We start from the raw sequence: 13,433 nt of genomic DNA on the forward strand, positions 1-13,433 counted from the left end.
ACAAAAGTCCCAAAGTCAGTCTCTAAGAGGGAATATCTAGGATAATAGAACTCTATAACCTTCTTAAATATTTGCCATGACTGTCATCAGAGGCAGGTTATATCGCTAGACATGGATTTAGTCTGATCCAGGATAGCCGTTGTTTTTCTGATGAAGGTATCTATAAGTTTTTTGATTCCCAAGGAGTGTCCAGGGGCTATGTTATCCCATTATTCCCCAATTCCCCTACAAGTATGGAACAAATTCAATTTGATCAGAAACACACCAGCCACCCCACATCTGCATGGTGAAGTCTAGCCTGGATAAATACATGATAGCCCAACTATTAAGAGTCCTCCAGCTGTACACTGGCAGCATTCCTCACATGCAAATACATTTGTTTGTCTTAAATGACAGTTTGGAACAGAGATCATCAGAGTCTCATTTTTAGCCAATTACCCAGCATTTGCTTTGCCCAATTTGCATGGAGAACAACCTATTATTGCTCTCAATCCGACGGGAATTGTTTGCCTTTTGCAGCCTCACAAGCTGCAGATGGAGTCTAATTTTTTTGTAAATATGTAAAACAATAAAGCGTGGAGAAAATAGTCTATCTGCGGATGTCAAGTACGGAGAGAGCAGAGAGCACCTCGCCACTGAAAATGGTGGAATTGATTATTGCTCATTAACGATGAAAAGGCTGAGCCAGTGTCATAAAATCTCCTATATCTCCTTCATTACAAAGCAGAACTTTTAATGTCTTGTAGCCCATCTCTAAATTCCAAGGGATCTCAAAATTATTGAGTTCTTAGTGGAATTCAGGGGCTCCATACAGTGCGGTTATTTTTCTGTATCAAAATGATGTACAGGTTTAAATAAGTTTTCCTCCTCAAACTCATTTAAGCACTTCCCTCACCTTAAGTAGATGTTTTGATTTCTTTCTCACATCAAAGACACTCAGTGAGCAGTCAGCATGGCCATTCTGAAGAGGACTAACATTTCCAAAAATTGGCTAAACATTTGGAGGATTTTTCTTGTGGTAGTGCTCAGCTTGATAGACTTTCAAAAGAGCTTTCCAAAATATGAGAAAATGTCTTTTTAAATAATGTCTCAAAGTGTAGAGATCAAGATACAGAATCGTAAAGTCATTTAGAAGTCTAAATCCCACTTGCTTCAGCAGCAATTAAAATATCTCTGTGGGTCTGGTTCTCCTCTGATTTCTAGAACTTTGCTCATTTCTCCATCTCTTATTGTGCTTTTACATGTATCAGCCAAGGAGGAATTTGTCTTTGATTAGATGGTTAAACACTAAAGTCAGGCCAATTTCTGAATGCTGCTTTACTAACTCCTAAATGTTGCTTCCAGAAAGACGCTACTCCAGCCATATCGGTTGCATTTTAATAGCCAAGTCATAACAGTGACAGCAATTCAAAGCATATAGGATCCCAAATACAGTGTCCCAGTGAGGGTGAGGATGTATTAGGAGTGGTTTCTTTAGTGGAAATAATTCTCAGAGTTCTGGTACACAGTCCCGTTCCTGCTGAATACATGAAAGAAGCACTGTGTACTTCTCATCACCCAAGACCAAGAAAAAAATGAAATAAATTTTAAGACAAGAAAGTGGGATTTGAGTTCTTTAAGGGTATAAGATGCTCAGCTCTTGAAGAAAAAAAGAAAAATGACCTTGCTTAGGTCCCTAAAATGAGGTCTACGTTTATCACATGTAAGAATTTCAGAAGAATTGAACCTCGAGGGAGAAGAGATATTTGATGGAAAAATCAGTACAGACAACACAAAAAAGGTCTATATTGGCCAGGAATAGACTTTGACTGGAAATTGAAGGATGATTCCTGGCTATCAGAAGAGGGAAATGATGGATTAGGCTCCCGGCAGAACCAGAATCTTGAATGTTTCAAAGACAAAGCGTGATCCATTAAAAAAATACGCTTGTATGGACACAGAACCTGATGTCTTAGGAGAATGGAGATCATGACCCAGCTGATCCTTTCCAACCTAACACTCCCAAGCTACAGGATGGCAGCAGGAGAAGCAACAGCTCATCAGAGCAACATATTTTATATAAGACTTTGGGAAATGCAAAGTCAGCTCTCTAGGTGCTGCGTGTATATGCTTTTTTGTGCCTCTCCACATTTGGTCTGTACCTGGCAGACAAAAGTAAGAATGTGAGGGGTCAATTTATGACTTTTCTATTTCTTCGTTCCCAGTGGCAGAAAGGAACTTTGTGATCCCTGAGAGAAGCAGAAAATAAAAGCAGTGGACAGAGGGTGTGAAACTGCTGTGGTTTCATTTTTTTTTTTTGGGTTTGGGTTTCTGGTTTGTTTGTTTGTTTGTTTGTTTGTTTTTCTTTTTATGTTGTTTTTGGTTTTATGTTTGGTTTTTGTTTGGTTTGTTTTGGGGTTTTTCTTGTTTGGGTTTGGGTTTGGTTTTGGGTTTGGTTTTGTTTTGTTGTTAGTTTTGTTTGGCTGGTTGTTTTGACTGATTATTCCAATGCAGTTGCCACTTAATTTGATGGTTAGTAGTTATGGCCTGGCCTTAAAGAATCAGCAGAAATCTGCTACTGGATGGTTGGAAAGGGACACAGGGTTTGGGGGCCCCAGTCCTATTGATGAAATCCTCAGAGGAACCCAGGGCATTTTGCATTTTTACCTAAATGTACTCTGACGAACAAAGAAATTTAGCTGCATCGCTGCAATTCACAATAGTTTTTTTGCTAGTAATTTAAATATGTATTACAGCAGGGTGCAAAAAACCTTCAGGATCCTTTAATACAGTGTCGGAAGTAAGTGAAATTCATTAAAACTCACTGTTTAGAATGGAAATAACTCTACAAGCTTCAAACTATGAACCAAGTGAGAACTAGCAAGTTGCAGGAAAAACATTCATGTTCTTTATAAGTGAGGTAATTTACCATTGCCCACAAGGGCGATACTTCATGGCTTTATGCTGCATGGTGGAGGAGTAAAGGCTGGTGTCACATAGATAATTTGTAGAAAGGAGAACATTCCTACATCCCCACCACAACCTTGGTAATGACTCTAGAGTTACCTGTTTGTCTGTGACCACTTTGTTGAGCAGGTGCCTGGAGTCAGGAGCTCTAGCAGATAATTCTTAATGGACCAGCCAAGCCTTGTAAGAAGTTGGGAGCCTGACAAATGAATCTTTTTTGCTAAAATAGTCCCTCAGAAGAGTCCCAGCATTATCTACTGGCAGCCACCAGAGACCTAGAGCTGTCACCATCTCAGATGATGTCCTCAGGAATGAGAGCTTAACTCTGACTTCATCTCCAGAATGCTTTTTAAAGAAGTAAAACAGGTAGAAATCCAATCATTTTTATCTTCTTCTATTAATATCTAGATAGAGAAGCAGTCTAGATTCATTCTACAGCATTATGCACCACGACAGTTCCAGGAGGCATTTTATGCTTTCAAAGGATAGCAAAACACCTGGAAAAAAAACATAGTCCATACACTGTGGTTAGTTTTTTATATCAAAATGATGCGTGCTTTAAATAACTTTTCCTCCTCAAAGTCATTTAAGCGCTTACCCTCACCTTATGTGGCATGAGCATGTAATGCTTTCTTCCTCTCATGATACATGTCTGCTGTATCGTGTAACACACCCAACATCCATCTCAGCCAGGCGTTAAAGATGGGAAAGGATCACTCTGCACTATCACAAGGGTTCTATCTGATTTTTGGTCAGAATTACCAAAATAAAAAATTATGGAAGGGCTGGAACCACTGCACATTATGTAGCATCTGAGGATCTTTAGCTGATGCAGACTTTCAGACTTGGAGTTCCAATTTTTACAGGATAAATATTTTCCTTAAGTTCTAATGAAATGAGCAAAGAAATTAATGCATAACTGTAACCTGACGGTGATGACTTATATAACTATTTAATAAAACATCTATGTAATACATTCTCTAAGAATACAAATGACACAAACAACTCTTTAATAAGTCATTGATAATGGGAAGCAAAATGCATTAGCAGGGAAGAAAGAGTTGTGATTTAGGACTGTTTGAGGGCATTGGTATATCTTGCAGGTCTTTGGAGTGCATCTTTATAAATATATTAATTCCTAAGAGATGTCAGCTGCAGTTCAGTTTATTTTAAAAAAAAAGAAAAGAATTATAATGTTGCAGTACACATTTTTGGTTTTAAAAACAATAAGAACCCTTATTTATATGCTCATTTTCAAAATGTTATGCAGCCTGCCACTCTTTAGCAATGTGAGGCAACCTATAATCTAAAAAGCTTAACAGATAGATCATAATTGTTGGTTGACAAGACAAAAGGATGTGATTATAATTAGAGAGGGGTGATGCCTTGTGATTTTTAAGCTTTTTATTGAAAAGGTTTTATACTTTGATTCACTTCTGTTTATGGGAATATGCCTAGATTTTATAATTGGATATTTACTTTTTATCCTCCCTTTTCAATTCTTTATCTCTTTCATTTACTTATGGAGCACTTTTATGGTTTTGTGGGACGTTTTTATTTTGGTTTTGGGGGTTTTTTGTGTTCTTTTGGGGTTTAGTTTGTGGGTTTTTTGGGGGGGGTTGGTTTTTTTGTTTTTTCTTTGTTTTTGGATGGGGAGATAAACACCTTTTATAATGCCTGATTTTTTAGGCATAAAGCAACTCACGTACCTTTGGGAAGATTCTCTCCCCCTTTTCTGGCATGTTTAATCACTCATGAATTGCTGGGTATTGCTATGGTGTCACCACGGAGGCCATGCATCTTTTACAGCTCTTTCTAGACAGAATTGCATTAGCAAAGCTGGGTCGTAATGACCTGTGTTCACATTGATAGAAAATGACAACATTGTCTCGGGTAAGAAGCAGCTGAACATGCAAGTTTCCTGCACTCAACAGTCTCCAAATCAATTTTTTGGCAGTGACTGAGAAAATAAAAGCATTATTACTGGATAAAATCAGAAGCCCCTCTAAGCTAGTGTCTGAAGCTCTGCAATGACCTCAAGCTTACCCATGTTGCTGTCATTAGCCATGAAGCACAGGCAATGTGATTTCACATCGCCTGAGGAATGTGGTGTGGATGTATTGAAAACAATATTCAATAACAGATGTCCAGGGGAGAGTTTAAGGACAGGAGGAGGTACAATGCCATATGCTACTCTACCCTATAGACATCTCTGGGACTGGAGGTGATGTTATTGTATTTAGCAGTCATCAGTTGATTGACTTTTTTTTCCATTAATTTGCCTAATCAATTTTTGAAGATGTGTAAATATTTAGCAACTACAATGTCCTACTCTAAGAAGCCCTGTAGTTTAAGTTTTTGCTATGTGAAGTATTTTCTTTTGTTCATTTTGAGCCTGCCACTTGCTATTTCCATTTCAGAACTGCCAAGAACTCTTGTTTTGTTTTGTTTTGTTTAATTTGTTTTAAAAAGAAGATGATGCATAAACAATTGCTCCATTTTTGAGACCACTCAAGACTTTTCAGACCTCTGTCAGTTCCCAATAGTCTCATTTTCTGGAATGATGAAGCCTAATTTACTTAGTCATTCTTTGCAAGGAGATTGTTCCACTTCTGTGATAAATCCCGTCACCTTTTTCTGTATATTTTCCAATTTTATTCTGTTCTGTTAGAGACATGGGAACTGGAAAGGCACACAGTAATTAATGAGTGCATAGTTGATATGTACCATGGCTTAACTGTGAAAACAGATCATTGGAATTGCCAAGATACAGACCATCATTATGCCTGTATTATTTTTTTATTCCTTGTGTTTATCCAGTGGACTCCTCCTTGTCCTGTGACTGGACTGTAAATATCCTGAAGACAAAAGCCATCATTTAGTTCCCTCCTCAGTGCCCAGGACTATTGCGTCTGGCATTAAATTAAACCTGAGATCAAGCAACCAGTGCTGTGCAAACAACACTGCCCATGCATACCCCTTTATCTTGTTTTCTACATAAATTTTAGTTTAATTCAAAGATTTACCTCCTGCACCTCACTGTCAGAGTCAGCAGTGGTCTCCCTTCCCTGTTCAATAAAAGCCTCTATTTCCGATTGCAGTCTGTCTGAATTCAGCTTCATTCAATCAGTTCTGGTTCTGCCTTTCTCTGCCAGACTAAACAACCTTTTATTCACCTAGTATTTTCTCTCCATGAAGGTGCTTATACACTAATGAATGTTCTTTTTACTAAAGTAAACAGGTTTTTTGATTTTGTTTGTTTGTTTGTTTTCACAATAATGTTGCTTGAGACAGGAGAGTTTGGATGAATAAATGCAGATGAAACATGACTGTTATGCCAGGAAGAAAAAAAAAAAAAAATATATATATATATAAAATCAGGAAATCTGCTTTCCAAACAGTTCAGTAACCATCCTTCAGTGACCATCGTCTCCATGGGTGGGGAAATGACTGACCAGGTTAGGTTTCTTTGAAAAAGAGAAATTGCTTTCGGTGAGGTTTACCTTTTTTTAGAGGATTGTGAATACTGGTGGGGAAAGGGGAGTTATGATTTCACATCCTATGTCCCTTTTAACAGTGCCTCATTCTACATGGTGCCTCCAGCAAAACTCTCCAGAGTGAAAAAATGGTGCACAAAGTACTAAGTCTCTTGGGTTTTGGTGGTCTGTTTTTCCTTTTCCTCTCTACTTGTGCGTTCGTACATCAAATGGTTTAATGTGGAGTGAAGCTCATGATCTCCACGCACAGATCTCTCGCTTGTCCTCCAAGTGTCTAAATGGGAAGTGGCTTTGTACTCATGCTTCAGGCAAAGACCTTCTGAAGCAATCACTTGTGTGAACAGACGGACTCAACACCTGCATGGCAGAGGCTAAGTGCTCTCCCTTATTTTGCAATCAAAAAGCCTGAAAGGCAAGCTGCAAATATCACTCATTATCATTTATTATTCCAAATTATGCTGAAGGGGTAATAGATCTCTTTGGATTCAGTCATATTCCTTGAAGTTTACCCTGTCAGGAAGAAGCGTCTTTTCCTTGAAGTTATATTTGAGCAATATTAAAATTTATTTTGGGATAATAAATCTGCAGTGAGAATAAGCAAGCATTTTAGCCCTCATGAGTGGAGTTCAAGCAGCTGCCAACATTTCTGAGTGGCAGAAAAGCTAGCATTAAAAAACAAAATAACCCCCCCACACACACGTAAAAATGAATCTGCTGTGCTGAAGACATTTTTAAAAACCTCTTTTTCCGAAGTTTCCAAGTACCCATCTCATATTCAGTCTTCTCCACAGCAAAATGAAGCTCTGTCATCTTCACTGACAGCTGACCAGTGGAAAAGACATGGGAAGATTAGAGCACAGAGAACAACAGCTGAGAAGTCCTGTGGGAGGAGTTTTGTGGCCAGGCTGTGCAAGTGCTTATGTGTCAGTCAATGTCTTGACCAACAAGTGTTGTAATTGGCGACCCTCCCAGGTTACTGCTGAAATTTCACCCCAAAAAGATAACTTTAGGCCACTATTTTGATTCCATTCCAGAGAATCATGAGTTCAGAGAGGCAGAACCTGGTCAGAAGTTATGCCTACCATTTTCTGACCATTTTGGAAGTCTGAAGGAGAACAGACATGTGATTCATGTGCCTTGATGACAGCATGATCTTTTGTTTCTTACTGTTGATCCAGCTGCATGAATTCAAGGTTCATTGCAGATTTGTTGTGAAGGTGACCATTAGATAATCACCTCTGAATGGGAAATTAAAAATGGCTAGATATTTGCCGTTGCAAATTGGGCAGAAATAGGTCACCTTCATCCTATAAATGCAAGAAGCCATCTGGGCATAAATTGGACTTTTGGGCTGTTTGCTGTAACCTGTGTAAGTATTTTCTTTCCTCTCAGTAAAGAGGAAAAAACAGTTCCATGAAGCCATTTGCCAACACATTTCTGGTCTACATTTTTCTAGGGGACGTACTGCAAATCTTTGAGAAGAGGGAAACAAGATCACTTACTTGAGAGCTTAGTTCTGGGTAGAAGTACTCCCTGGTTATCCACAGATGTAATGCTTCATACAGCATCCATCAAGTCTAGGAGCCTGGCCTGGCCAGATCATGGGGGCCTTTTACACAACAATTAACAGCATCTGATTGTAGATGGAAACATCTGACAATTAGAACCTGGGAGAGGACTAAGTCTCCCTTCAAAGAGGATGGCTCTTGATGCACTGCTAGAAAAGCTGTTCAATCATAGTAGAATACACCCTGCAAAGCAAGCAGATAGCTTGCCTGAAAGAACATGGTCTTCACTCAAGAATTTATTTCAATTGCTGATTTTTAGAATTTCAGAAATTGAAATGAAGTGCATTAAAAAAAAAAGTGGCAGAAATACTTATATGCAGGTGTCAACAAGTAGCTCTCTACATATGCTTTGGTATCTGGGCTTGCAAGAGGGTAAAGAGCTAATCAGTACAGTTGGCAGGTTTGATTTGGCCATCAGAGACACCCAAGGGTGTCACAAATCCCACTATATATCTGTGTTTAGGCAACTGCATCTTATTTATGTTTTCTGTTCAAGGGTGAACAGAACTATTTTCTAGGATCCTGTGACTATGTTGATCAGGTCTGTATTGACTGGTGTTTGGATGCCTGACACACATGTTGATAACAACACACAGAAACCTGAATAACCGTGGCTTCTCCTAAAGCTGAATCTCACTGAATGTATCTTCAAAACACTATCAGTGTTTCCTCTCTTGTTGCCTTGAAAAAGGTTATAGAAAAATATTCAAGTGACACCTTCGTATCTGTCCCTCAGCACTTCTTGTATGCTAAACTACAGGCATAGGACAAGCACTTCCAGTCTGGTCTTCTTAGAAAGAAAAATACCACACCATCTTGTTATTTTCCAATTGTATTTTTCGTATGTTAATGACTGAAAGTGAACAGGGATTTGTCACAAACTTAAAGTGAGAATTGTGATTTCTGGGTTTAGCTCCCAGCTACAGCACAACTGTTTTGGGTGGCTTTTGACAGGTCCTTTAACTTCCTTGTCCCTTAAATATTAATAGGTAAAATGGAGACTATTTTTCCTAAGGCAGTTGAACTGAATGCACTAATGACTGTGAGACGTTACAGTAATGGAAGCATTTGACAAATGTAAAGAATGATGCTGCTGTTATTAGTGTGATGGATCAAAACTTCACTTCAGGTTCATTAATTTCATCTTTTCGCTTGTCAGTGTATAAACACACTATTTTTGGCAGCTCAGTTTCCGAAGAACTCATTATTAGTATTTAAAGTTTGCCTGAAATTAAAAAGTAGGGTGGTGCAGGGGAATGAGGTATTTTTTCCTGCTCTCTGTAAAATCTGACATTGTGAAAATTATGTCTCTTGGCACCACTGTATAAAGCTAATACAGAAGTTTCCCTCAGTGACAGAAAAGAGGAAAGACAATTAAGGGGTGCAGCAGAATTTGAGAAGAATAAATGCAAAGCACTTTTGCAAAACATCCCTGATGGAAATGGATTTTGGATGAGGCATGGCTGGAGCTGAACAGAAGCTAATAAACATGGCAAACTAATAAGCATGGCCAAACCAAGCTGATTCTGCTGAGCCATTTGGTATGTCTCTGCGCTGAGCACCAGGTTAAGCAGTTTATTTGCTCTGGTGGTGTGCTCTGCAGTAGGTCTGCATGATTATGCAATTGTCCCTGGGGTAGTGTAGGACCTTGCATCACTGAGGCTTTGCTAAGAGCTGGATACAGGAATAGCCTGGCCTCACTGAACCTGTGTTGAATCTCCAGTAAAAGGTATAATGAACCAGAGCTGGTTTTGCACTGGACACAAGGTCTGTGCCTATTACCTAAATTGTCCCTTACTTGCTTAAATTAGCATGGGTAGCTGGGATTTTGCTCTATTGTGTTGAAGCATCTGAATGTAATTTCATTTTACAAGTACTGGAGGTATCTGGAGGATGAAGTACCTTCTAGGCAAGATTTTAGTATAGACTGCACTAAATACCCAAAGTGCAATTCACAGAGGTGCTTCAGGTGAGCCACTCTGAGAACTTCAGCAACCCTGACATCTTCTTTTCTTCTTCCTGTGCTGAAAGAAATGTCCTGGCCTGTGTTTAGGAGGTAGGTAACAACGTGTAATATTTGGAGATGCTTATGGATAACTAAACCTTGGAAATCCAGCCTAAGGGAATTCACACCAAGGTGGGATGTTGTATACTGTGTTCACCACCCAGCTTCTCCTCTGAAGGTAAGGTAGAAAGTCAGCCTGGAGGCTGAATTAACAGTATTATTTCCTCATGTATACCTGTCCATCTTCATTCCTCATTAATCACAGAGTCATAGAATGGTTTAGTTTGGAAAGGACCTCAGAGGTCATCCTGTTTCAGCCCTCCTGTCATGTGCAGGGACACATTTCCACCAGACCAGGTTGCTCAAAGCCCCGTCCAACCTGGTATTGAACACTTCCAGAGACCTCACCACCCCTCATAGTGAAGAATTTCTTCCTTATATCTGATCTGAATTTACCTTCTTTCCATTCAAAACCATTACTCCTTGTGCTAGCACTACAGGTCCTCATAAAAAGTCCTTTTCCAGCTTTCTTGTAGGTCCCCTTTAGGTACTGTAGGCTGCTATAAGGTCTCCCTTTTTAGGTAGATCTGTCTGACTTTGCCCTGCAATGGGTGGGCATGCTCTTTCATTGTAGGACAGTAGGGATGGTAGGGATGCTGGAAACAACTGCAGGGTGGCAGTTCCTCAGACTGGTCTAGCTAGGTCTGCCAGCTCCCTTTTCTCTATCGCTTTGCTAATATCTGTTCTGGCAGAGGTAAAAATGCTGTTAACAGCCACTGAAGATACAACATGTTACTGTGCCAACAAACATAACTCATAAATGTGACGAATAGTCACCTGCCTCGTGACAGTGACCTTGCAGTGATTTGGGAAAGACCTGAATGGTCATAATTCAGTGTCACTATTGTTTTTTTTACTCAGCCTCTCTGGGTTTTAGTGGCAGACAGTGTCTGAGCTGGTTTTCTCACCAGCAGCCTTGTAGGGTGAATTTCCCACTGGACTAATTACCATGAATTGTGGTGCTGCCATTGTCTCATCATAAATTGTCCTGATAATGAGGCAGGTGAGTGCAGATTCCAAACCTTGGGCTCATGCAGGTTCGTTGAGAGTAAACTCATCAAAGGATTGTGAAACACTGTGAAACTTGTCGTTACAAAGCTGCCACGGAATAAGCACGTAATTAAAAACACTTCCTTGGAGAGAATATAATTTAATCTTCTTCACATAACCCACCACTAGGACATAAAACACAATAAAACAAGAGATCTGAATCATAGCGAAAACAATGTCATGTTTTGTTGTGCAATTTTCTGGAATTCCTTGTAATAATTTTACACTTGATATTGAACATAAGGTCAATTATTGAGACTTCTAAGTGAAAATTGCTAAGTTGTTTTTCAGCAAACATGACATTTCTGTTATTTATGCAAATCTCTCGGACTTTTGGTTTCCAATATGCTCTGCAGTCTCAAAAGCGCAGCACGGTTTCAGGGAAACAACAGGGGACTAAATGCATAATATTTTATTGAGGAACACAGGATTTATTAGACTCAATTAGCCTGTGGTCCATTTGTTCCTGTATCTTGCCTCAAGCAATGAGTGAATTTCAGTATTTCAGAGGCAACTGAAATGGTAGTGAAACAGGAGACATGTGACATATTCTTAATGACATTTGAAAGTTTTCTTACTGACCTAGAACTTGTCTCTTGCTAAATGGAAGCTCCACAGTGAGCTATGAGTCCTGCAATGAAATTTGGGTCGAGTTTTGACCAACCTCAGGATGAAAATTTAAGCTATATTCAGTCTAAAATGAAGGGACAATTCTCTCTGGCTTCCATGGATATTAGTAACATTTATTAAACACATGATAGCATCGTCTCGAGGCACCAGCCTTAGTTAAAACCTCCTTAGTCTCCATACTGTATATAATGAAAGACAGCTTCTCTTCTGGGCTCTTCTGTCCCACCATATTTTCAGCAAAGAAGAGGAAAAGAGTCAACAAAAAAAAATATTATTTTCATCATATCTTAGCTTGTCCTAGTCCTATGCTTTATGACAGAAAGCTTCACCTTCTGGAAGTTTTTCATGACATGGTTCTGGTCTTGTCTGAAAATCTTGGTTTGATTTAGAGCAGCACAAGTGTTTCTAGGTGTCAGAACCAGCAATGAGGACTTGGACGAATACAAGAAATCCCGCTGTAGCTGTAGAGGGGATGCAAGAGATCTCACTGCTGAATCTTTCCTGATGAACTGTTTGTCTATTGCTTTAAACAGACAAAGGTAACAGTAAAGACCACTTTCCTAATTCTTGTTGATCCATGGGACAGTTTTCTTTGACGCCTGAACTACAAATATTACGAGACGTGGCTGAAGTTGCAAACTAGGATAGAAATGATGATTAAGAAATGGATAGGTTTTCCCTCAGTTTTGATCTCTCTGTGCACAATCATGATGGAGCAATAAGCAAAATATTTTCAAGTTTTGATTTTTTTAAACCTTTGGAGCTATTCTTTGCAGATGAGGAAAGCAAAAAAATAATGTTGCAGTAATTCTGAATCTCTATTCAGTCTTCTTCTCGGTGACAACCAATGGTAAGACGAGGGGTAATGAGTGCTAACTGGAACACAAGAGGTTCCACTTACATTTGAGAAGAAACTTCTTCTCAGTGAGGGTGACAGAACACTGGACCAGGCTGCCCAGGGGGGTTGTGGAGTCTCCTTCTCTGGAGACATTCAAAATCTGCCTGGATGCCTTCCTGTGTAACTTCATCTGGGTGTTCCTGCTCCGGCGGGGGGATTGGACTAGATGATCATTCGAGGTCCCTTCCAATCCCTGACATTCTGTGTGATTCTGTGATTTCAAGACACTGTGCATTTGGACCATGTACTTTATATGATCTGAGTATCCTTGATTAATGAATACATTCAGTTTCACCAATCTAATCTTTAATTCTTTCAAATGTTTTGGAAACAAATTTGGAAATATAAACAAAACACTCCCTGATGAATATGTGGACAGACAGACAACTGAGAAAAACTCTAAATCTCTCTGACTATAAACTTCTGCACCTGGGCTAGTCACCCTCAATCTTCTTCATAGACTAGAGAGTCATACCCTAAAAGTGTCTTTTCCATCTTTCCTACTTTAGATATGTACTTGGAGACAGGAGAGTCTCCAGGTCTCCTCTATACATCCATAGGAGATGTCCATGTTTAACAAGTTGTTCTAATTTATAATTCTGCAGCCCTGCCAGCCCTGATGCCATGAATGAAAAGGGAGATAGATCTGAAAAAATCATCTGCAGCAGCTGAGTCACAGCTGTGTTAGGGCTCATGAGGACTTGTAATTCAGGAGAAAGCTGTATGAAGCAAGAGTAAAGGATCCACGTAGAAACTCACTCTCAGATGAGATCTGCCCT

Source organism: Caloenas nicobarica, chromosome 2, assembly GCF_036013445.1.
Source record: "Caloenas nicobarica isolate bCalNic1 chromosome 2, bCalNic1.hap1, whole genome shotgun sequence".
Lineage (NCBI taxonomy): Eukaryota > Metazoa > Chordata > Aves > Columbiformes > Columbidae > Caloenas > Caloenas nicobarica.